Source organism: Lissotriton vulgaris, unplaced genomic scaffold, assembly GCF_964263255.1.
Source record: "Lissotriton vulgaris unplaced genomic scaffold, aLisVul1.2 SCAFFOLD_8504, whole genome shotgun sequence".
NCBI lineage: Eukaryota > Metazoa > Chordata > Amphibia > Caudata > Salamandridae > Lissotriton > Lissotriton vulgaris.
Genome location: NW_028254111.1, coordinates 12,877 through 37,103, shown reverse-complemented (window position 1 = coordinate 37,103; position 24,227 = coordinate 12,877). Strand labels below are relative to the sequence as shown.

At 46.7% G+C, this 24,227-nt stretch overlaps 1 pseudogene; it reads right to left on the bottom strand.

Annotated features, from left to right (window-relative positions):
- Positions 1-21,682, bottom strand: LOC147660660 (uncharacterized; annotated as a pseudogene).
- Between the last annotated feature and the right edge of the window lie 2,545 nt (positions 21,683-24,227).

The following is a 24,227-nucleotide window of genomic DNA, read 5'->3' as shown; positions in this document are numbered from 1 at the left end:
TTAAAATAGTCTTTGTGGTGCCAAAGACACTATTCTTCTATTTTTTTTATACAGATTACACATGCGCCTTTCTACGAGTCTTTCTATCACAACACATGCACAGACCCAGCATACCCCATATTTTGAGCTTGGCTCGCTAGCATAGCGTATCTCATTGAGTGTCGAGGTCAAGATCTTCAGCATATCAGGGTGGACATATTTATTTTCAGCCGACAGCCCGTGCACCACCCTGAACAGCTTATACACCTTTTCCGGGTCTAACAACTCCATATATATCGTATTGCTCTTGCTCTGTATGATTCACACAGACACTCGTGCGCAGTCTGATGTGGGTCCTTCATTCTGTGTCCGAAACATAGGCTGTAATAGTCCCGCTTGACACAGGCGCATACAACTGCAGCTGCGAAACCTTTAACACCCAATATGGCGTCCCTGGGGAGCCCCGGAGTTTCATTTTCACAGCCTTCATTCTTCGCAGGTGCGTCACAATTCATTGGAACATCTGCACTCTGACATGTGGAACTTTCAGGCTGTTTTGAACAACATAGACAGTACACATTTAAGTTGTTCACTTTTGCAGGCTGCCTCAGTGCATTGGATCATTTTGGTGTTGCTCTCTAGGGTTCAAAATAGAAAGATTGACAGACCGTTAACTGAAGAAATAAAATACACCCTTATGTAGCTGTCTGCTCATAACATTTTTACTAACCTCCACATTTTCACCTCCCTCTGCGACAGCTCTGAAATCTTGAGAGTCGCTAATGTCCTGCGATACCTCATCATCTTCGATGCTTGTACCCGGTTGTCGCACAACTACCTTCTCAGGAGCTGCTTCCTCCAGAAAACCCATGTCTTCATAGACGGGTGTGTTAGGAGGCACTACAGCTAGTCCATTGTGAAGTAGGTGCATCCAGCAGGCTTTTCACCGCTAGGAGAGTCTTCACTGTCGCTGCTGTCGACCTTAATTGGTGACACACTGCACGGCCAGCCCTCGAGACTAAGCCCTTCCAGCTGGCTGCACAAGTCACCGTCAAAACCAGAAACATTGCAACCCATATCTTTAGGTGTTTGTTATGTTATGTTACTTGGTTTTTGTAAAGCACACGGCTACTCCACAGAGTGTCCCGGCGCTCAGCAGGACCCAGAAACCGAACCATTGAACACAGGCTGACATGGAGAATCTCTACTGGCGTTGGAAAACCCAGGTTTTTAGATTTTTCCTAAAGCTGAAGAGATCCTGAACCTGTCTTAAGAAGGGCAGCAGGCTGTTCCACAGGTGTGAGGCCACCACCTGAAAGGAGCGGCCCCCTAAGTTTTGGCACTATCGACAGTCGCTGGGTGGAAGATCTCAGGGTTCTAAGGAGAGCATAATGTTGAATTCTGTTCCAGATGTAAGGGGCCCCTATTTTGTGAAAAGCCTTAAAGGCCAGAACTAGGACTTTAAAATGTATCCTCTTTTGCACCGGAAGCCAGTGCAAGGATATCAGGTGAGGGGTCATATGTGTCCTGGGGCCTACCATAAGTATGGCACCCTGCCGCGTTTTGTACCACCTGAAGGCGGCCTAATAGATAGTCTGGGAGGCCAAGGTACAAAACATTGACATAGTCCAGTCTGGATGTTATTAAGGCCTGGACTACAGTTTTCTTGTGAGGAACTGGTAGAAGAGGAAGAAAATTCTTCAACATTTTGAGTAGTCCAAAGCATGTCCTGGCCACAGTTTGGACCTGAGACTTAATGGACATGTCCGCGCCTAATTTTACTCCAAGATCTTCCACCGTGGTGACTGCTCTGACTGGAGGGGACATATGCTGACGCCACCACTGGCACCATTATATCGGAAAAAAAATATTTTGTCCGGTGCACAGCCTGTTAAATCATTCACTATTTTTGTCAACCAAAATGTCAAAATTTGCCAAAATAATAATTCCAGAATATTCCAAATGAATTTTATGAGTAGATTTTATTTCTTGTAGACAATCATGCGTTAGATGAAGTAGCATTTGAACAGCTTCTTATACTGCAGATATGACCATCCGGGCCTTCTTCTGAGCACGTGTTACAAACAAATTACATCCTTAATCACAGAACTTCTTGTACCCAATGCATTTCGGGCCAATGTGTGGCCCTACTTCAGGTGTTAACTATAAGTAAAAAGAACAATGTATTAAAATGCCATTTTATAAAGAGCTATATGCACATATACCTTATTATATATTATATTATATTTGCGAAAAATTCTCCTGCTTCTAACTGAAGGCTGCCGTAAAACAGTAATCCATGCTATGGTCACCTCAAGGCTGGGTTATACCAACGGCTTGTACCTGGGCTTGCCCAAATACTTGATCCAACGGATGCAAACCGTTCAAAATGCGGCTGCGAGGCTGATAAAGTTTATCCCGTACAAGCAGCATGTCTCTCCGCATTTGCGCGCACTTCACTGGCTGCCAGTAGCAAGCAGGATAAAATTTAAGGCTCTGACTTTGGCTTTTAGAGCCTTACATGGGAGCTGCCCCAAGTATCTAAAAGCTCGACTCCCCAGATATACACAGGCGAGACTCCTACGCTCCAGCTCTCTACTCCAGCTACTCGTTTCGCGAGTAAGAAGGGCTTCGTTTGGGTGGTAGGACTTTCTTGGCCAATACGGCAAAGCTGTGGAGCACTCTGCCGCCTGTCTTACAGCTAGCCCCCTCAGAGACTGGTTTCAGAAAGGGCCTGAAAACCTGGCTTTTTACCCATTAAATCAGAGCCATGGACTTTCCCTCACCACTTCCATCTCTCGTACTGCACGCTTAGCGCCGGGACACTTCCGGTTGAGGTAACCGCACGCGCTTTACAAAATTCTGTATTATAATTATTAATATATTAGTTAACACAATTCAGTGTTCTCCCTCTAACAAAATCGTTTACAACAACAAAACTGTCTGTACCAGCTCTTATAAAAATAGGTAACCCAACCTTATTTTGCTCTCTTGTCCACAAGTACCCACCCTGTCGTATAAACCCTTGATATACCTCGTAACCCTACCCTTGTAATTAAGCATGGGCGGAAAATCCGTTTAGCTCGCGGATTTTGCGGATTTTTGGGAAATTCGCAATCCGCAAGATTTGTGAATTTCCCGCAAAATCCGCAAATTCGCACGCAGCGGATTTTTTTGGCGGCGCGCGGCGTTGGTGATACAATTTTTGCGGCGCGCGGCGTTTATCATCGTTTGCCGAGTTGTTTTTCTCGATAGTTTGCGAGTGCTGCGCCATTTTGGATCTTGCTGTGTGATCCCGCGGGAATTGGCGAGCGCGATTACGTCATCACGGCTTGCCAGCGATAGTTTGTCAACGCGAGTACGGCGAGATCACGTCTCGCGGTACTTCGCAATTGCGAGATTTGAGATGCGGCGAGCAGCAAGAATCTCGCACAAGCGAAAATATAAAATTTGCAATTCTGCACAAGAAATCCACCAGCAAGCAGCATAAACCTTCTTGAAATGATGATTTTTATCTGAATAACTCCTTAGGTTGACATTTGCCTGCACTTTTTTAGTGAGGAGTCCATTTTGGGGAGGGGGGGGGGTGGGAGGAAGGAAGTGCCCCACAGTCTTCAACTTCCTGTTCCTGTTCAGCAGGCTCCTCCCAGTGCTTTGTCCATCTCCTGGTCACTTTTCATTTGGATCTGGAGCTGGAAGTATTACTTTTTGTGGATGCTGCTGGATCTTTGGATTTGAGGCCTTTTTGACTTTCTTTGGATCACTGTTGGATTAGAAATTTTACAAGTAAGTTTGTTTGGGGCATTACAGTTGCTGCAACTAAAATTTTGGAATTTTCGATTTTTGGGCTGTTTTGGGGCCTTTTGCCCAGGGGTACTCAGTGGTGGGTGGACTGAGTCTTTCTGTGGGTTGTCTTGAACTTAAACATCATGGAGGGCATGGATGGATTGGGATTGTGCTGATTTTTCAGTGGTTTTCGTTTTTTGGGGCTGTACTTGTGGCCTTTTCACCAGGGGTATTTGAGTCTAGCATGGGCCTAGTCTTTCTGTGGGCTGTCTTGAACTTAAACATCATGGAGGCCATGGATGGAATGGGATTGTGCTGATTTTTCAGTGATTTTCGTTTTTTGGGGCTGTACTTGTGGCCTTTTCACCAGGGGTATTTGAGTCTAGCATGGGCCTAGTCTTTCTGTGGGCTGTCTTGAACTTAAACATCATGGAGGGCATGGATGGAATGGGATTGTGCTGATTTTGCAGTGTTTTTCGATTTTTGGGGGTGTTCATGGGGAGGGACAGGCCATGTGGCTGGTGGCCATTTTGAGTGCAGCTACAGGCACTGGCCATGTGCTGGCAGGCAAGTGGCCATTTTGAATGCAGGCTTTGTTGTTAGGCCTGCAACCATTTTGCCTACTTTTCAACCTTTATTTATGCCCAGGGGTAGTGAGTCTTGCATGGGCCTAGTCTTTCTGTGGGTTGTCTTGAATTTAAACATCATGGAGGGCATGGATGGATTGGGATTGTGCTGATTTTTCAGTGATTTTCGTTTTTTGGACCTGTACTTGTGGCCTTTTCACCAGGGGTATTTGAGTCTAGCATGGGCCTAGTCTTTCTGTGGGCTGTCTTGAACTTAAACATCATGGAGGGCATGGATGGATTGGGATTGTGCTGATTTTTCAGTGATTTTCGTTTTTGGGCCTGTACTTGTGGCCTTTTCACCAGGGCAGGGTATTTGAGTCTAGCATGGGCCTAGTCTTTCTGTGGGCTGTCTTGAACTTAAACATCATGGAGGGCATGGATGGAATGGGATTGTGCTGATTTTGCAGTGTTTTTCGATTTTTTTTTGTGCTGTATAACTGAACTGATGTTCCTCTGTCTTCCATTGTTTTTAGGTGCACAAGACTCAAGAGAACCACCAGTGCCAGGAAGAAGTCCTGCAGCGGTGTGTGTGTGTGCAGCATAACGTCACGCGACGTCACGTCTGGCCTCAGACAACTCTACAATTCGTGCAACTGCGGCCTGCTGTCTGACCTGCTCTGAAGAAGATGGCCCCAAAAAAAGGTCTCCGTAGCTCCTCTAGCAAGAAAGTTGCTAGTAAGGAGCAGAAGAAGCAAGTTACCAAGGAGGCTGGTGTGCCACCCGCCACGTTTTTTGGGAGAAAAAAAAAAGTACGCCTGCAGCAGCAGGATCTGCTGGGGACCAAGCTGGGAGCAGCACCCCTGCTCCATTGGGTTCAGTGCCTCCACCACCACGCCAACTTAAGTCAAAGCCCTTGAGTGCTTCAGAGGCAGTCAGTGTACTTCTCCAATCACCATCGACCAGTGATGTTGGCTCATCGCAAGAAAGTAGCAGCAATGTCCCTGAATCAACACAGGTTGTTGTAACTCATCTGACAAGTGTTGAACAACCACAGCCGCAACAACAACACCATGTACAAGTACACGCCCAAGTACATGTGGAAGGAGAGGCAGCAAAAGGAGATGCGCAAGCAAAGGTCCATTGAGGTTCACAAGTGCCCACAATAGTTGTTCCTCCCGAAGTAGGGGCACATCAGGAAATCGACAATGAAGCCGAGGTATTGGAAGCCACTCCTCCTGATGATCATTCATTGTCTTCCACATCCCTAGCAAGGAAAAGATCAAGGGGGGTGTCTACATCTTCTTCAAGCCCACCTCCTTCTGATGCAAGTGATCTGTCTTGGGAACCACAACTGCGGTCTGACAGTGAGGCACACCATGATCTGACAAAGGTACCTAAGCGTAAAAGGAAGGTCGTCGAAAAACTCATACCTATGGAGTGTGATGAGGCTCAACAAGAAGTGACAGATACTGCTGGTGATGAAGCCTCTCACGATGACGACGAGCCAGTCATCACAAAGGTCACTGCAGCCCCACCGGGCATGCAGCAAAGAGACATTTTGACCCTATCCCGAGAAGCTGCTGAGCGTGATGATGATCTCGACGAGGAGGCAATGGAAATGGAAACACAACAATCATTAAATTTGGAGTTAAGTAGTACACCAAAACCTACCGCTTCCATATTTCTTCCTCGCAAGAAGGTACCCACCTCGACCTCAATTCGTGGTGGTGAAAGTGCAAAACGTACTGAAGTTCGGCAATCCACATCCTCCACTTCATCTGGCATTAGCAGCAGGACCACCACCACCAGTATCGCCGCCTCCTCCGGCCCCCAAAGACATTTCAAGTCTCCAGTTTGGGACTTCTTTAGTGTTTGCCCAAAAATGGAAAACGTAGCCATTTGTAGCACTTGTAAGCTTCGAGTTGGTCGTGGTAAGCTTGGTTCTAACTATGGTACCGGAGGCCAGAGAGGTCATCTTAAGAGAGCGCACCCTGTCCAATGGTTTCCGCACCTAGAGGCGTTTAAGCAAGCCGGAATTGCACGTAATGAAAACGTTGATTTTTCATCTGATGATGACGAGGAGGAAGAAGACGATTCAAACACTTCACTTACACCCAGTACCCCTGTCAGCAGCACACCCCATGTGAGGCACACTAAGAGTGTGGGAGAGAGTGAGACATCAATGCGGAAAAGTTCATCAGCGAGCGTAACTGGGTCGAAGATATCATCATCATCCCGTAAATCCTTGGTCCAGGGCAACATTAAAAAGATGTTCTTTACAGAAGCGCAATATGAACGCAACCACCCACTGACGCGTCTGTATAACACTAAGCTGGCTAAAATGCTAGCTCTGGACCTTCTCCCTTTTTCTTTTGTAGAAGGGGTTGGTTTTCTAGAATTAGTGGCAGCGCTCTGCCCTAAATGGAAGGTTCCTAGCCGGTTCTATTTTGCCCGAGTTGCGGTTCCAGCACTACATGAAGATGTTCTGAAGGTGATTGGGGCAGCTTTGCAGAAGAGTGCTGTTCACACTATACATCTGACAACAGACATGTGGACCAGTGGCGCAGGCGCTGATTACATGTGCATCACTGCACACTGGGTCTCTTTTTCAGGGGCTAAAGCAAAGCTAAACGCAGGTGTTGATGCGGACATTGTTTTTAAAGCTGCTCGGAAACAATGCAACACTAGCCATGTTTGGTTTGGAGAAACGTCACACAGCAGAAAACATTTTGGATGTCTTTAACACAAAGGTCCTTAACTGCCTGTCCCCACTAAAACGCCAGGTTGGTTATGTTTCCACGGACAATGGCGCCAATATAGTTAAGGCCATGAGGGACGGTGACTATTTCAGAGTGCCGTGTTTGGCGCACTGTATAAACCTGGTTGTCCAAAAATTCTTGGGTAATAAAGGCAGTGCAGCGTACAGTGTATTGGACACCTGCCGAAAAATGTGCAAGCATTTCAGCCATTCTTTTAAGGCCCGGAAGCAGCTGAGGAGCCTGCTATATCAACGTCAAATGCCAGTGAAAGCACTCATCCAGGAGGTGGTAACACGTTGGAACTCAACCTTCTACATGCTTGAGCGTCTGTATGAGCAGTATACGGAACTCGATCAATATTTCCTTACAGAGGGTACAGAGGAGCTGAGGATGGGTGCGGCGCAATGGAACATAGTTCAAAGCCTGACACGCATGCTTCGTCCTTTTGAGTTCTTCACGCGTGCAGTCAGCAAGGAGGACTCTAATTTGGGAAAAGCTATCCCATTGTTGTACATGCTGGAGGACCAACTGAAGGAGGTGTGTTCTGTGTTTGAAAAAGATGACAAAAACCAAGACTCTTTGCTTCTGGCTGAGAAATTATTAGAGCTCCTACAAGGTGATGAACGTCTTAAAAAGATCCACTCAGAACAGCATTACATTTGTGCTACTATTCTGGATCCACGCTACAAAAAGGCGCTGGCAGGCCAAGCATTCTTTCCTTTTGATGATGAACATGTTCCAAAGTACAAACGTTGGCTAGCCTTGTCAGCCAAGAGGTTTGAAAGAGAACGGCTGAAAATTGAAGGAAATGGCATTACATCAGCAGGCCATCCCCAGTCAAAACAATCCACTTCTGCACCTGTGGCTGTGGCACAAGTGACCTCTCAGCCGTTAAAGACACCGGCAACTGGATCATCTGCACGAGACACAACAGAAACATTGGAGGCTGAAGAGGATTGGCTAGCTCTGCGTGGGTTTGGTTCTCAAAAGGTCAGAGGCACAGCAAGAGCTAAGCAAAGTGGAGGAACCTTTGATGAGGACCTTGAGTCGATGGTGAAGGACTATCTGAATGACTCAACAGAGGTCTATGTTAATTCTGACCCATTGGCGTATTGGCATGGGAAAAAAGAATTGTGGCCACAGCTCACCAACCTGGCTTTAAACTACTTGTCTTGCCCACTCGCAAGTGTGTCTTCTGAACGGGTTTTCAGTGCTGCTGGTGGCATTGTAACTCCCAAACGGAGCCGCCTCTCGCCCAAAAATGTGGAGAGGTTAACAATGATCAAGATGAATCAGCACCTCATACCACCAGATTTCAGAGTACGAGAAAGCGTGCCGAATGAAGAGGAGGTGGCCAGCAACATAGATGAGGGAATTTCTACTCTGTCAGGTGACACTGAGCTCACCCTGCCTGAATTCGCAGAGTATGATGACGAAGCCTTATTCTTATTCCTGGACTGTGATACCGAGCCCTGAAAATGAGACAACGAATCAATAACTTTCTTTTTCATCCTTATTCACTTTTATTCCTGTGTGTCTGTCTTTCTTTGTTGTGCACAGTTAATATATTTCAAACTTTAATCAGATAATCACAAAATCAAGCCCATCAGCAGAACTGTCTTCACTGGTTTGCTAATTGATTTGAAGTTGCCGCAGTCTGCATTCCTCAGGTTCACAAGTTCAGAAGAACATGCTCCTCTATCCTCCTCCTCCAGACTCCTATTTCCATCAAACCAGAGGGCTGGTTTACGCCCAATGAAGAAAGACTCAGCACTTGTGGGGGTGTTGTTGTACCTCTTTGCAGGTGAGTTGACAGCTCTGGGGCCATTGCTGGGAAGCTCTAATACCGGATAAAAGTGTTTTGGACCAAATCCCAGGCGGAACATTTTTTGTGTTTTTGATGACTTGCTTGCCTTTGAGGTGCTCTTAGGGGGGGTTCCGTCTGTGGGTGAGTTTCGTGGTCTGGGAGCACTGCTGGGACACTCTAATCTTGATTGCATTTGCTTTTCAGGAAATCCGTCGTGGCAACCCCGACTTATGGCCTAGCTACGCAGCGCGTTTGGACCGAAGGCCGAGAAATATTGCAAGTATGAGATTTTGCTTTTGGCCTGTTTGGGGGTGATATGCTTCTTGGCGGGTGGGTTGGCGGGTCTTGGGGCATTCCTGGGATGGTCTAATACCGGGTAGAAGTGGTTGGGACAAAATCCAGGCCGATTTTTTTTTTGGCTATTTCTGACATTTTGCTCAATGTAGCGTTTTTGGGGGCCTGTTTGGGGGGCTTCCTGGTGTTTGTGGGTGTGTTTCGGGGTCTGGGCGCACTGCTGGCTATATATACTTTACTTTGCAAGAGGTTTGAAGCAAATCCATGGTGGCAGAGGGGAGTTAGGGCCTATCTGCAGAGCGGGCGCGGAGTGATTTGGGAAATTTGTGAAAAATTGACTAAGTCCCCATTTTTGTACTTTTGCTCTTTGGCTGTTTGGGGGTCTTCTACTCGTTTTCTCCTGGGTTGACGGCTCTGGGGCCATTGCTGGGAAGCTCTAATACCGGATAAAAGTGTTTTGGACCAAATCCCAGGCGGAAATTTATTTGTGTTTTTGATGACTTGCTTGCCTTTGAGGTGCTCTTAGGGGGGGTTCCGTCTGTTTGTGGGTGAGTTTCGTGGTCTGGGAGCACTGCTGGGACACTCTAATCTTGATTGCATTTGCTTTTCAGGAAATCGGTCGTGGCAACCCCGACTTATGGCCTAGCTACGCAGCGCGTTTGGACCGAAGGCCGAGAAATATTGCAAGTATGAGATTTTGCTTTTGGCCTGTTTGGGGGTGTTATGCTTCTTGGCGGGTGGGTTGGCGGGTCTTGGGGCATTCCTGGGAAGGTCTAATACCGGGTAGAAGTGGTTGGGACAAAATCCAGGCCGATTTTTTGTTGGCTATTTCTGACATTTTGCTCAATGTAGCCTTTTCGGGGGCCTGTTTGGGGGGCTTCCTGGTGTTTGTGGGTGAGTTTCGGGGTCTGGGAGCACTGCTGGGACACTCTAATCTTGATTGCATTTGCTTTTCAGGAAATCCGTTGTGGCAACCCCGACTTATGGCCTAGCTACGCAGTGCGTTTGGACCGAAGGCCTAGAAATATTGCAAGTATGAGATTTTGCTTTTGGCCTGTTTGGGGGTGTTATGCTTCTTGGCGGGTGGGTTGGCGGGTCTTGGGGCATTCCTGGGATGGTCTAATACCGGGTAGAAGTGGTTGGGACAAAATCCAGGCCGATTTTTTTTGGGCTATTTCTGACATTTTGCTCAATGTAGCGTTTTCGGGGGCCTGTTTGGGGGCTTCCTGGTGTTTGTGGGTGTGTTTCGGGGTCTGGGCGCACTGCTGGCTATATATACTTTACTTTGCAAGAGGTTTGAAGCAAATCCATGGTGGCAGAGGGGAGTTAGGGCCTAGCTGCAGAGCGCGCGCGGAGTGATTTGGGAAATGTGTGAAAAATTGACTAAGTCCCCATGTTTGTACTTTTGCTCTTTGGCTGTTTGGGGGTCTTCTACTCGTTTTCTCCTGGGTCGACGGCTCTGGGGCCATTGCTGGGAAGCTCTAATACCGGATAAAAGTGTTTTGGACCAAATCCCAGGCGGAATTTTTTTTTGTTTTTGATGACTTGTTTGCCTTTGAGGTGCTCTTAGGGGGGGTTCCGTCTGTTTGTGGGTGAGTTTCATGGTCTGGGAGCACTGCTGGGACACTCTAATCTTGATTGCATTTGCTTTTCAGGAAATCGGTCGTGGCAACCCCGACTTATGGCCTAGCTACGCAGCGCGTTTGGACCGAAGGCCGAGAAATATTGCAAGTATGAGATTTTGCTTTTGGCCTGTTTGGGGGTGTTATGCTTCTTGGCGGGTGGGTTGGCGGGTCTTGGGGCATTCCTGGCAAGGTCTAATACCGGGTAGAAGTGGTTGGGACAAAATCCTCGCGGAAAAGCCTTTTGGCACTTTTTGTAACTTAGGGTTCATTAGGGTTAGCCCTAGCAGCAGGATTGCATGTGTTTCGGGGTGTTCTAGATTTTTGCAACTGAGTTCTGGGGTCTTAGAGCACTCGTGAGAATGTGTAATTTTGGTTGCAAGTCATTTGAAGAAAATCCATGGTGGGAAAGGGGGGATTTGGCATAGTTAAAGAAAGCCTTTGCCACTATTCTTAACTTAGGGTTCGTTAGGGTTAGCAGTATTTCTATTGCATGTGTTTGAGTGGGGGGGATTTCGAGTCTTGGAGCGATGCTGGCTATGGCTACTTTTGCTTGGTTGCTTGCAAGTGGTTTGAATGCAATCCACGGTGGGTAAGGGGTAATTAGGAAGGGGGTACTTCGGCCTACTTTTACTTTCAAAGTAAGTTTTGTCACCAATTATCTGCTAGGCCTCGTTTTTTGAGATTTGATTGGGGGTCTTCTACATTTTTGCGACTGGCTTTAGTAAGGGTCTGGGTGGGAGCACTGCTAGGAAGATCTAATTTTGTTCTAAAACACAGTTTACAGTACACCTAGCTTGAGGGGAAAGATCCGCTACATTCATTTGCCCCTACTTATTTATCCTTCAAAAGGTGACTCAGACAGAGTACGCACTTTCAAAAATATTGTACTGTCTACTAGGAAAATCAAATTGTGACTTTTTGCACTCCACAGCCTACATACCTTATATTTATTTATCAGTGGTGTTGTAATATTATATCACTTCCTGTTTTTCGTTGAATAATTACAGGCCGGGTTTCAGTCTCTGCAATGGGGAAAAAAGGATGGAGTCAGGCTTCACATTAGCGAGCCACAATTCAGCATCAGGCAGGCAGTGGACAGGGTGTCTTCTGGTGACCAACATCGATGGACGAAGCGTCGGCTGCAATGGAGGAGTGCCGCTAATAAGAGGATTTTTTTTCTGCAGGCAACTTACTTACCACTTCCAACAGGACAACTACATCAACATAGATACAGTATCCCTTGCCTTTTTCTCTGACTGTGACTGCATTTCTTGGATCTCTCTCTGCTTCTAAATTGATCCCTTAACACATCACTTAGTCCACTCCACTATCACATCTGCACCACATATAGTCATTTGTAAGTGCTCCTACGTAATTCGCAAGTCGCAGCATGCCCCAGCCCGTAGAGGACTGGGATGGCCCCAATGATGAAGCATGTCACCAAGGGGCAACCCTGGTGAGTGAGGGGACACCTAGAAAAAAAGCAATTTCTCCTTTTCTATCTACTATACCTTCCAGACCAACCCCATTGAGTGTTGTTGTGAATGGATTTATAGTGACCAGCAAGGCTCTCGGGTATCTGGCTACAGAGACCTTATGTTGAATATCGTTATGAATAATTCCACACACGCCCTGTACTGTCGCATTCTTTCTTCCACAGTTGTCGAAAGTACTACTTACTTTTCACTGACATGCATGCAGAGTGCATGCACTTTCAAAGATTTATGGATAGGTTTGTACCCAAAGATTTGTTTATGTTCACAATTGTTTGTCCATGCTGTGCTATTTTTTCTTGTCTCCCAAAACCTTTCCCAAAAACCCCCGTACCCATCCATTTTTCAAACCCTAACTCTCTTCCCCCGGGCTGTGTGGTTTTGATTGATGTGTGACTAAATTACAGCAATAAATCCACACACTTGCTGGGGAGGATAAGGTGATAGCAACAGGCTGGTGAAGAAATCCGAGGATATATTCTTACTCTGCTTGACAAAGACCCATGGCTAATGTCAAAGAACTTCAACCGAATTAGTAGTTATACTTTACCATTTGTTAGGCTACAATGTGGCACTGTTCTAGTGTACTTCTGTCACCTGCTATATTCTCAGTTGTACCGTTGAATTGCTCAGGAGGACAAACCAGATTTAATTTTCTTTTTTTTCATAGGCATGCAACTGCCACTGTGTCACACCACTAGTACCACCGCTATGAGGAAATTTTATCCGACCAAGATTGCCAACCTTATTCGCTGTTTGCCGTGGAGCCAGCCCTGGGTCTAGCCCTACTTTCAAACACAAATTACAGGTAAGATAAGCGTTTGGTGGTTTGGGGGTATAATGGAGTATTAGTAGGAGAGACGAGAGACTGACGGTAGTACTACTAAAGTCCTAGGACTCTTGGATTCACTTCACTTACTCTGTGAGAGGCACTTAGTGTTGAAAACATTTGGGCATTTACACTTAAAGGAAGAAAATGGAACTAAACTTTCAGGAAAACAAAGTCACTGTTAAACCCCCACCCATCAGGCAAGCAGTAAGAAACGGGTATGCTCAGATAAAGTTTGAAAAAGTATATTTATATCCCTAACAAAATAATCTCCCGCAAGACCCTCCCTAACCCCAACGATTGTCCTTCAAAAGTCCCCAAAAACCCAACTCCCAATTCCCACCCCCCAAAAGTCTCTAAAAAAGGGGCAAGGGACACTATGGGTGGATGCTGTCTACTTTTTGGGCCAGGGCATCATGCTCCTGGCGGAGCAAGGCGTGCTCTACGCGGAGCCCCTCCAACTCGTTTGAAAAGTGGTGGAGCTCCTGCTGGAGGCGGGACACCATCAGGGTACTGCGGCGCAGGCGTGCCTTCAATGCCTTGCAGGTGCAACGGCTGTGAGAGGAAGCTGTTGTCCTTGCTTCTCGGCGGTGGCGTTTGGCTTTGGCAGCCCGGCTCAGTCTGGGTGGACCACTGTGCTGGGTGGCAGCCCGTGGGGGCACGGAGGCCGATGCAGACGACGTAGTTGTTGTGGTCGACTGCACACTTTCTTCGTCCTCCAGGGCCACCAGCCGCCGATATTCGGCCACAGTGGCATCGATCCTCCGTTGCCGGGCCGCTCTAGCCAGCTCCTTCCTCCTTGTTCGTTTGGAAGGAGAACCTATATGAAGAAAGTAAGACATAGTCTGTAACCAATGCTCTTTAAGATTAACTCAATCATTCAGCAGAAATTTGTGTTGCACTACAACTAGCAACTTGCAAGCGCATTACATAACTATTGAGGCCAGTATCTATCTAACCTCACACTTCTTCATCCTTGCTCTAACATTAGTGGGAGTTTAAGGAACAAATTCTACGAGCACTATGGACTTCCATTGGAGTCGACTATGAAAGTACACCAGTCTTATTCTTCTTCTTGTCTCTTGTTTAGGAAAATTGGTACGTTATCTTCTGCAAGCCGGCATAATGCCAGTGCAGTAAACTTGCACCCGAGAAAAAGAGACGCACGCCATGAGGAGTGACCTAGACTTGCGTTGCGTTACTGTACCAGTCCAGTACATGCAGGTGGTGAAGCTCTTACTTTTCTATTACGGGTGGCACTGAGAATACTCTGTTACAACTCAAGGGCTACTGCTTAATTAATTTAACTTTCACCCTACAGTGGAAATGAGTACTAGAAATGGAAAATTGAAGAAGATAAATAATCGGATTATCTATCACTTCACATGGGATGTTTTTGCTTATATATGGGATGACTTTAGGTGCTTTGCTTTTTATTGAGTGACCAGTGATACATCCACACATGAATGACTGAGTACTACTAAACTTATTAAGAGAGGTAGAGAGTGGCCACCCTAATAACCGGATCTATGCTGTGCTTGAAATACAAACTACTGCTACTATTGATGGTAGTATTTGGACAAAATTAAAACTTCTTTTCCTTGCCTTTCCTACACTGGAACGGACGTGCGGGTGCAGTATTACATGCTCTTCAAAGTTACACTTAGTTCATCCACTGACCGTCTACTCTCTGTAGATCATGGGTACTCACAAACCTTCTCTCAGGGGCTAAATTACAGTGTAGTTTGTGGCCGAGGGCTGCACCGGTGGGGGCGGAGTCAGAGGGGGCGGGGCTAAAGCAAAATGAAAACTTGTGACCATGAGGTTGCACACAGGTCCCTGCAGCAGATGCCTTCATCCACTGAGCCACCAGACCCAGCATTTACATACATCTCTCTCACTCATGCTCTCCCTCCTGCCCTCCCTCTCCATCTCTCTCTCCCTCCTGCCCTCCCTCTCCCTCCCCCTCTGTCATCTCACTGTGTGTGTGTCTGTCTGTGTCAGCCTTCAGCCCGGGCTGAGACAGCTTCCTCAACGCGCACACACAGACAGCCACACCAAAGTACTTAACAGGTCTTTAAAAGACCATTAACATATTATTGAGGCTTTGTTTGTTGTAGCGCCCCTGCATCTCCACCCTGACAATACTGCTTGCCCGGCCCCACAGAGCAGAGGCTTTGTTCTATTTCACCTCTTTGTGGCCCTGCATCTCCACTCTGCTCTGTGGGGGCCGGGGGAGCAGTGATTGTCTGCAAGGTCTGCACACCGCCAAGGAAGGCTTGCCGGGCCGCCACCGGCCCGCGGGCCGTACTATGAGTACCCCTGCTCTAGATACACATATGCTATCTAAGAGTCAGATAGTAGCATGATCCAGGTATATGGACACATACAGTTTCTGTGTCACCCACCCAGGCTGTTGTCCTTCCACCAATCATTGCTTCATCATTCACCCAGCCATGCATCTCATATTCTTTCCTTCCCAGCCACGTCTTCAATCTCAATAAGTAAGGAATATATAAGAGCTTACCTCTGCCCGCCACCACCACCGTCTGAACTCTCACAGCCGGCACTGGAACCGCCGCATCCTCCCCTGAGGAATTGCCCTCCGCCTCCGTGTCAAGCACCACCACCACCTCCGCGTTGGCCCCGCCACCTGATGTTCCACCTACAAAGTACATTTAAGAATGTTAGAATAAACCACTCACTAGTATTTGGTCAAGGAATGAAGACATGTGAAAACAATGTAATGCAGCACTTTTTGGCACAACTGATGAAGGCTGGCTTTTTAACACGCACCATTTTTTTCCACACAGACAGAAGATGGACTTCTAACAACAAGATCAAGTTGAAACAAGGTGAGAGCTCGGCTCGACCACAAGAAATGTCTTCAATTAATCGTCAGCACTAACCACTTTTACATTCTCAGTTAAACGTTTCGTTTTTTAATTATGACTTCATTTTAATAAATGTGTTTACTTTTAATAAAGCTTTTAAACTTAGAGAGACTCTGTGTTTTTTGGTCCAGAGTGACTAGAGTGACTGAGCGAAAGGTTTTGCAATTTGTGCAAGCATGAGTCCGTGCCTCTGACACTTCTTGACTCTGACTCCGTACTCTTCAGCTACGTTGGATAATAATCATCATTGGGGATCAATGATCGATGAATTCGGGAGGTAAATGACTGTGCCACACTATGTAGTAGTCAGTCAGTAAGGACATTGGGGGTTCAAAGTCTGTTATCACAGAGGTATGTGGAAACTCTAACAGCGCCTATTATAATTCATAAGCAATGCACTATTTATTGTCCATAGTTCTGTTTCTGCAGAAGAATTGTCCGCGCCACTGTAGTGGTATGGATTGTTCTCCTATCCAAACCAAATGGTAGTATCTTATTATTTCTTGGGGGTCATTCACATTTTATAGTTGGGAATTTTCAAAGCAGATAGAACACTTCAAAAGACATTATGGACAATCCCAGAGGACTGCACTAAGTTGATAGAACTATTGCTGACTAGAATGGGAGTTTCGCCAACCGTGCAATCTTAGTTAGCTACACAGACAGGCTAATAAGAATAATCTAGTAATACCACAGGGAGTCATAGTAGAGGCAGGATAAGAATTTAGATACAGTCTACAAGAAGATCAAAGACGATTTTGAAAAAATCAAATGAGGAACGCTAGGAAAAATAGGTACTAGTCTAAAATGAAAACTTACTGGGGCCAGCAAAGGAGCCCTCGCCTGCCCGATCCTGGCCCTGTTGAACAGCATCCGCCGCCTGCTGCTCCTGTGTCCTCCCCTCGCCCCTGGGGGGAGCTGACGTACAACATGAAAGAAAGAACAGAAAACATGGATGATTGTTGCTTGTCAATGTCAACCAAATCAAACATTTCAAAAGAACAATAACCAAATATTTCCGCGAAATTATATTGATTAGTGTTACTTTTCATTTATTTGCGGACCTGTGACTTCAAAAGTCACGTAACTCACTAAACAAAGTACTGAAAGGTTCACCTAGGACTGGCAGGCAGCTGTCCGCAGGCAAGACGCAAAGTGACAGACAAACTCCATTGTGATTTCAGTCTGATCAGTGACAACACTAACAGTTGCCTGCTACATTACCAGTCATTTAAATAGTCAAACTATCAATCCACCGCCACTATTTTTCTTATTGTCAGGGGTACAAAGGAAGGGGCAGATTTAAGCCCCTTGCGGCTCTTTTGCTCCGTTCTTGCGTGACTTTTGTGACGCAGCAGCTAAACAAAAAAGGGCGCCATGGTGCGGCGTATAATATTATAACAACGTGATGCATTTGGGAGATGCATCCCGTTATAAAGCCCTGCGCCATCAGGGGGCGTTCCGGCGCAAGGGAGGGCATTCCTGCGCTGGAACACATCCTAAAAGTGGCTGAGGGAAATCTACAAAATTTCAATCAGTCACCTTTAGGACAATGATGCGTCACACAAACCCTGCACCTGCTTGAAGCAGACGTACGGCTTGACCCAGCATTGGGGAGATAGGGTACCCCAGAGCATTGCTGTAGCTGCGCCATCGTTGCGACGCAACTCCAGCAGTAAAGCTTTGGTGACGTTTTGGGACCATGGTGCGCCGCATTGCAAATACGGCGCACCATGTTTGGTGGTGGTAGCGGGCCGCACAATTAATGGCGCATCCCTGCTACTTTGCAGGGATGCGACGGTAATTGCAATTCTGCCCCTTAGGGGCATACTTACTTATGCGTTCTGGCGCATCTCCAGAGATGCGCCAGATCAAATGCGTCACGCAAAACTACCCTTGCGACACGGCAGATGCGCCTCATTTACAATGCGGCGCGCCCTGGCGCAAGGGTAGGCACTTGCGTGACGCATCTCGTCACGTAAGAGCGGCGCATCGCTGGAGTCACGTCACCAACGCAATGCAACTCCAGTAATGCTCAGGGCCACCCAATACTTAACATGCTGTGTCAGTCCTTTCGCCTGCTTCAAGCAAGTAATTGAATTGACGTAGCAGCGTCGCAGAAGTGCCTGCGTTAAATCTTGTAGATTTCACGCAGGCAATTTTGCGAGGCGCACAGCCGCCGGACCGCCCACCCTGCGTACTAGGAACGCACCCATTGTGGTGCAGGCCCATGGCTTTATAACGTGACGCATCTCCCTAGATGCGTCATGCTGTAAATGACTCGCAGGGATGCGGCACGTTTACGCCACTGTTGCGTCACGCAAGGCAACGTAAACGTGGCGCAAGGGGCTTGTAAATGTAATCTGCCCCCTAGTGTCTAGTATTACGCAGTTCTGTAAAGTACACTCATACATAATAGTTACTCAGGCCAATGAGACCACAAAATAGAAAACAAATAAGCATAGTAGCAACGCCACTGAGAAGGAGAGCAGTGCACCTGAAATGCACAGAAGACTTTGAAATATAATTTAACTACAATGTAATCGTCATCAGCGGCATTATTGGCTTGCTCCATGTAAAAAACAAATATTTGCAATACAACAACACAGAGCAGGAGAAAACATCATAGTAGTGAGTGATGAAATGGCTACTACTACTCACCAAGCCCGGGGATCTCCAAGCCGAGCTGGTCCAGCAGGTCGCGCTCCCGGTCCAGGAGGTCCGTCCAGCGATGGGTGACCTGGCTGTAGGTGCGCTGGACCCCGTAGAGGTGGGATATGGCCCAGCACACCTTCTCCCACCGCTTCCGGCGCTCCCGCATGTTGTAGCCGCCGGCCGCGATCCTGCCGCCTCCCGCGATGGTCCTGGGCAGGCGGTGCTGGACGAAGTAGACCAGCGCGCCCACTTCCTCCGGGCTGAAGATCTCCAGTCGCATCACCTGCTCCCCCCTCAATCGACCGCATGGTGTCCAGGACTCCTCCTCCCCGCCGCCGCTGCCGCCCTCAAGTGCCTGGGCAGCTTCACGGCGCCTGGCTTCACCATGGTCTGGGCAGGTAAGGTAGGAAGTAGAAAATTAGGAAGGAATAGGATAGGGAAGAAGAAAAGAAAAGAGTTTAAAAAAGTAGTTTAAAAGTAAAGAAAAATAGCAGAAAAGACAAAAATATACAGCTAGGAAAAGAGAGGGATAGATAAGAAGCAAAATCGTAAAAAAAAAACTGAAAACAAGCAAAGGATGGCAAAGATAGCAAGAGGATTAAACACCATGCCCAGACACAGGAAATGAATGAAAAACAAGATGGCCGGCGCCCGTTCACGAGCGCAAGAGTAAGTTCGCGCGAGATTTTCCTCGCGATCTCGTGCAAACCTCTACTCGCAATGCGCTTACTGCGCGAGATTATACATAGCGGGCGGAAACGGAAATACGTCACGCAAACAAAATGGCCGCGCCCGTACTCGACCTTGGGGTAAATTTGCGTGTTGCGCTGCAAGCGGCTCGTGAATACTGCAAAAAAACTCGCGAAACAACAAGCCGCAAAAAAATAAAAAGCTCATTCGCACGAATTGGCGGCTTCCGCGGTCGGTTTCGCACGACGCCGCGCCCCGCGAATAGCGCGAAAAAACCGAAAAACGATTTTTGCAAAAGCAAAAGCAATGAGCAGGTGCAAAAGGTCAACCTCATGATTTGTAACGATTCCCTGTAGTGCTTCCTGAGGGGGCCCTCCAGAATTCGGTTGCCTGCTTGCAACTATTGTGTGATCCTGCTCTGACCTTAACTGTATGCCACAAAGGTCCTGATTTACAGCTAAATCAGCTGAATGAAGTTCCAGCCAGGTGCCAGGCTGGAACTTCAAATTCTTTCAGTGACACATTAATTAGCCCCTAATTCATAATTGTCAGTTGGGGCAGGGCAGGTGTTGTTAATAAACTAACCCCAAATTAATTCATGTCAGTTCAAGCAGGGCAGGTGGGCTTGCTTTTCCCCCCCATTTTCTACAGTCAGTGATGATGAACCAGAGGGTGGCATTGATGTAACAGAGGGTGGCATGGGTCAAAGTAAGAGAGGGTGCCAGTGGTGAAACAGAGGGTGCTGGGAGGCTGTGATGATGAACCAGACGTAGAAACAACATAGTCGCGACCGTTGCGAGCCGACAAGTAAGTTCGCAATTGCGAACTAGTACCAAATCCACGCGAACTGGCAGAAACACTTGCGAACACAAAAAAATAAAAATTCCGCAAATTCGCGAGAATTCGCGGATTTTGCGGATTGCGAATTCGCAAATCCGCAAAATTCGCGAACGCGAGATTCGCAAAATTCGCCCATGCTTACTTGTAATTCACAACACTAGAACTTCCCCTTGTGCCTTAATGATTTCTAACGATGTGCTCCATTTCCCTGCAAGATCTTCTTTGCTAAAATCAGCGATACGGAAACATTACTCCCGCTTCCCACTCATTAAATTTAAACATTGTGACTCCACCCATCTCTATCGACATTTTGGTCGACAAAAATAGTGAATGATTTAACAGGCTGTGCACCGGACTGGAGTGGATACTTCTCTCCTTGTTTCTGATCCTTCTAAAATAGTGGCATCAGGGGGAACAGACCTGAGTCACCATCCATTTCATGAGGTTGATCTCCAAAAGAATCTTGAATTATTGTAATTTTATTGTGGAAATGTTTCGCGATCAGGGTGGTCCATTCCTGAGTGGGGGTGAAGCGGCTATTGATAGCATTTGGGCTGGCAAAATCTTTTACAATTTGAACGAGTTCTTTGCTTCTGTTTCCAGCCTTGTTCAATTTTCGTAGACAGGAAGAAGTTTTTTTTGCTCACAGACTTAGGCGTAAGGAGCTTTTAACGCTAGTTTATAAGTAATTTTATTTGTGGAGTTAAAATTCTTCCTCCAGACACTCTCAAGCTGCTTACATTCACTGAGCCTCTGTAAACCACGGGGCTAAGGCTCTGCAAGATTTAGCTACTCTTGTTTTAGGAGGGGCTAGTTCCATGGAGCGCTCCAGGAGCCAGTTATCTAAAGAGCGTACGTCCTTTTCCATGTTTCCACTGACAGGGATCGGATGTTGCCTAAGTGAGTTTGATAGTGCCTCCAAGGTGAGCTGATCAAAAGACCCGAAACTGCTCACCCGCAGCTTACCATATGATGGAAACCTTCCTAATTCCTTGTCAATCTTAAAGGTAAGTAAAAAGTGATCAGACCAGATAATGGGGAGGGGTAAATCTATATCAATCTTAGCTGTCGAAAAAAATCTGGTCGAGAATGTGACCCTTACCAACGAGTGGGGAATGAGACATAGGGATTCAAATTTAAAATAGTTAGGGATTAGTACAGCCTCATGGGTTCTGGGTCCGTGAGTTGGTCCATGTGGATATTGAAGTCGCCAAGTACCATGCAATCACTGTACTTGGCCACAAACGGGGCAACAATGTGTCCTAATGACTACAGAAACGCGCCTGCCAGCCCTGGTGGTCTATATATTAATACACCTGCAATAGACTGATGAGCCGACACTGTTAATGCCTAGAGCATTCTCGTCCATTACCAGGGGTGATAAACTCCGGTAATATCTACTGATAGTGGTCTGCTCTCCAGCCAACATGGACCTTTTCACAATTGGGCTGTATCTCTTCATTTTTATATGGTCAGCTCTCCGTATTCAGGTGCCTGCTTTCTGTACAAGTCTCTTAAGGAGGCCTTATATGTATTCTAAGCAACCCCTAAAAGAGGCGTACACCTCTGAATCACAACTTGGACAGCATGCGTCATAGGGTTCTGGTTTGCTGTTGTCTCCAAATCAGACCCCCTACGACAGGCTGCCCCTTTGGGTCAAATGGTCACCGACATCAATCAATAGGGTTTGTGACCTGTCACTTTCAGTTCATTCTCGAGGGTGTGGCACATGTCACTTTTAAGGACACATTGAGGGGGTCAGGGCACCTGTCACTTTTAAGGACATGCTCGATGAGCAAAGGTATTCTGGTATACTACTAACATGTTTCCTCGAGCGGTCAGTGACATATAACATATATGCCCAAAAAGGGAAGTACATTTGAAGCAGGAAAGTTGGTGTATTGCCTAAAGCTATTTAATGTTGCACACTAATTGTAGGCTGCTGTAAGGAGGACCTGGGGTCGGGCCATTTGAGTCCACTGGGTGCTCTCAGTCTTACAAGTCACTTGCATCATTTTGTCAGTGGCTATTAAGCATCTTTCCCTGCCCTGTTCTGTTCATAGCTGCCCCTTGTTGCTAAATGTGAAGGGTGCACGCTATGTTTGACGTTTAGCTGTTCATGCTGAGAGCACCAAGAGGTGACTCAGCGTTTTAGTGCCTGAGGCTAAATTCCAATTAAGATAGGGTAATTTGCATAATTTTGGGGATTTCAGATTATGCGTACTACACAAAATTCCTGAAAATACGCCTTAATGTCTCATTTTGTAATTAGGCATTTATTTGTGGCAAATTTATAGCGTGGAAACAATATGAATGAGTGGAAGGTGAGCGACGGTCATTCTTTTAGCAGGAAATGCACCCTTGAGTCCACAATGGATGTGAGGGCGCATTTTGTTTTGCTGAAATATATATATATATATATATATATATATATATATATATATATATATATATATATATACATACTAGCAGCCCGCCCCGGCTTTGCCCGGGGCAGAAGGGGGCTGAGGGCAGCATTTGAAGCCTCTGTGCACCCCCCACTCCTCCCCGAACTTTGCCCAGACCGCATCCCTCCCGCCCCGACATTGGCTATGCCGCCTCCCGCCTTGAGCCTTCAGTCTTGAGCCTCCCGCCCGCCGCCCGCCGCCCGCCCCGACATTGGCCATACCGCCTCGTGCCTTGCGCCTTGAGCCTCCCGCCCACCTCCCGTCTCCCGCCACCCGCCTCCTGCCTCCCGCCTCCCGCCTGCATTTGCCTTACCGCCACTCCTCGCCACAAGTCCACTCTTCGCCGCAAGTCCACTTCTCGCCGCAAGTCCACTCCTCACCGCAAGTCACCGCTCCTCCCCGCATATCGTCATTACGTTATGTGTCGGTTGCGATCAGCGCTACGTCGCGGTCGGCGCTTGTTTTAGGGGACTACTTTGTTTACAAATTAAATTTTTTTAATTTACGTTTTTTTTAAATTTAATGTCGCCTATGTCCATCTACACACCCTGACATTTTCATAGATGTATCGGGTGTGTAGATTGGCGCTGTGGTTCCCGAGTTTACCTGGCCAAAAGGTGCAAGTTCTCTCTTCATAATAGTAGTATAGATTAATTATTTTAAAAAATTAAAAGCCATTGTTATTTGTAATATCAATACATCTAAGTCACGTAAATACAAAACATGTTGCATTACAAATGCTATAGGTGTCACATTTGCAAAAGATAAAAGTATTGGCATTGGAAATGACAAAGCTATTAATTTCGCTATTTTCAAAACCAACACATACATAAAAAAATTGTCATTTACAAGACCAATAGCTCAAACTTTCCTAATGCGAGACCTATTGCATTGCAAATGCTTGTTTGTTTAAAAGATGACATTTTATTTTCCACCCACGGGTTGTTTCTTGCAGTGCATTATGGCATCTTGAGGTCACCTAAACGCGCTGGGAGTTCTGGGGTTAGTTTTCATGGTAGAGTGCTTCTTCCGTATGGGAGGGTGCTCGTGCCCTGCTCTCCACAAGCGGCCTAAGCAGCATATTGTTTGTGAGTCTTGAAACAGACGCTTTAATTAAGCACCAGGCTCGGGCTATGTAGGAAATGCCTCGGGCCATTTCTCAGGTCTTTTCGTGAAGCTCAGCAGGTATGACGAGGGTGCTGTGTTGCTAAAACAAAGCATATCCTTGCTGTTCCGATAAATCATTCTTTAAATGTAAGCATGTCCGCCGTGATGCGGTTCTTCTGTTTGCAAGTACTACATACTATGTGGGCTGTAGCAGGGATTAGCCCGACCGACTCTTTAAAAAAAAAAAAACGTTCTAGAGGAGGCAAGCACTGAAATATTCTAGTAGATACCATTTTCGAAATCTTTACCCCACCTCTGGTGCATTTTTTTACACCCCCTCATCACAGCTGCTATTGTGCTTTCACTCCTCATCTTTGTTTTTTCTCTTCGCTGTTCACTTTACCGCCAACTCTCGACTATTTCTCTTAAAAAGTTCTCCTTTCCTCCTTATCT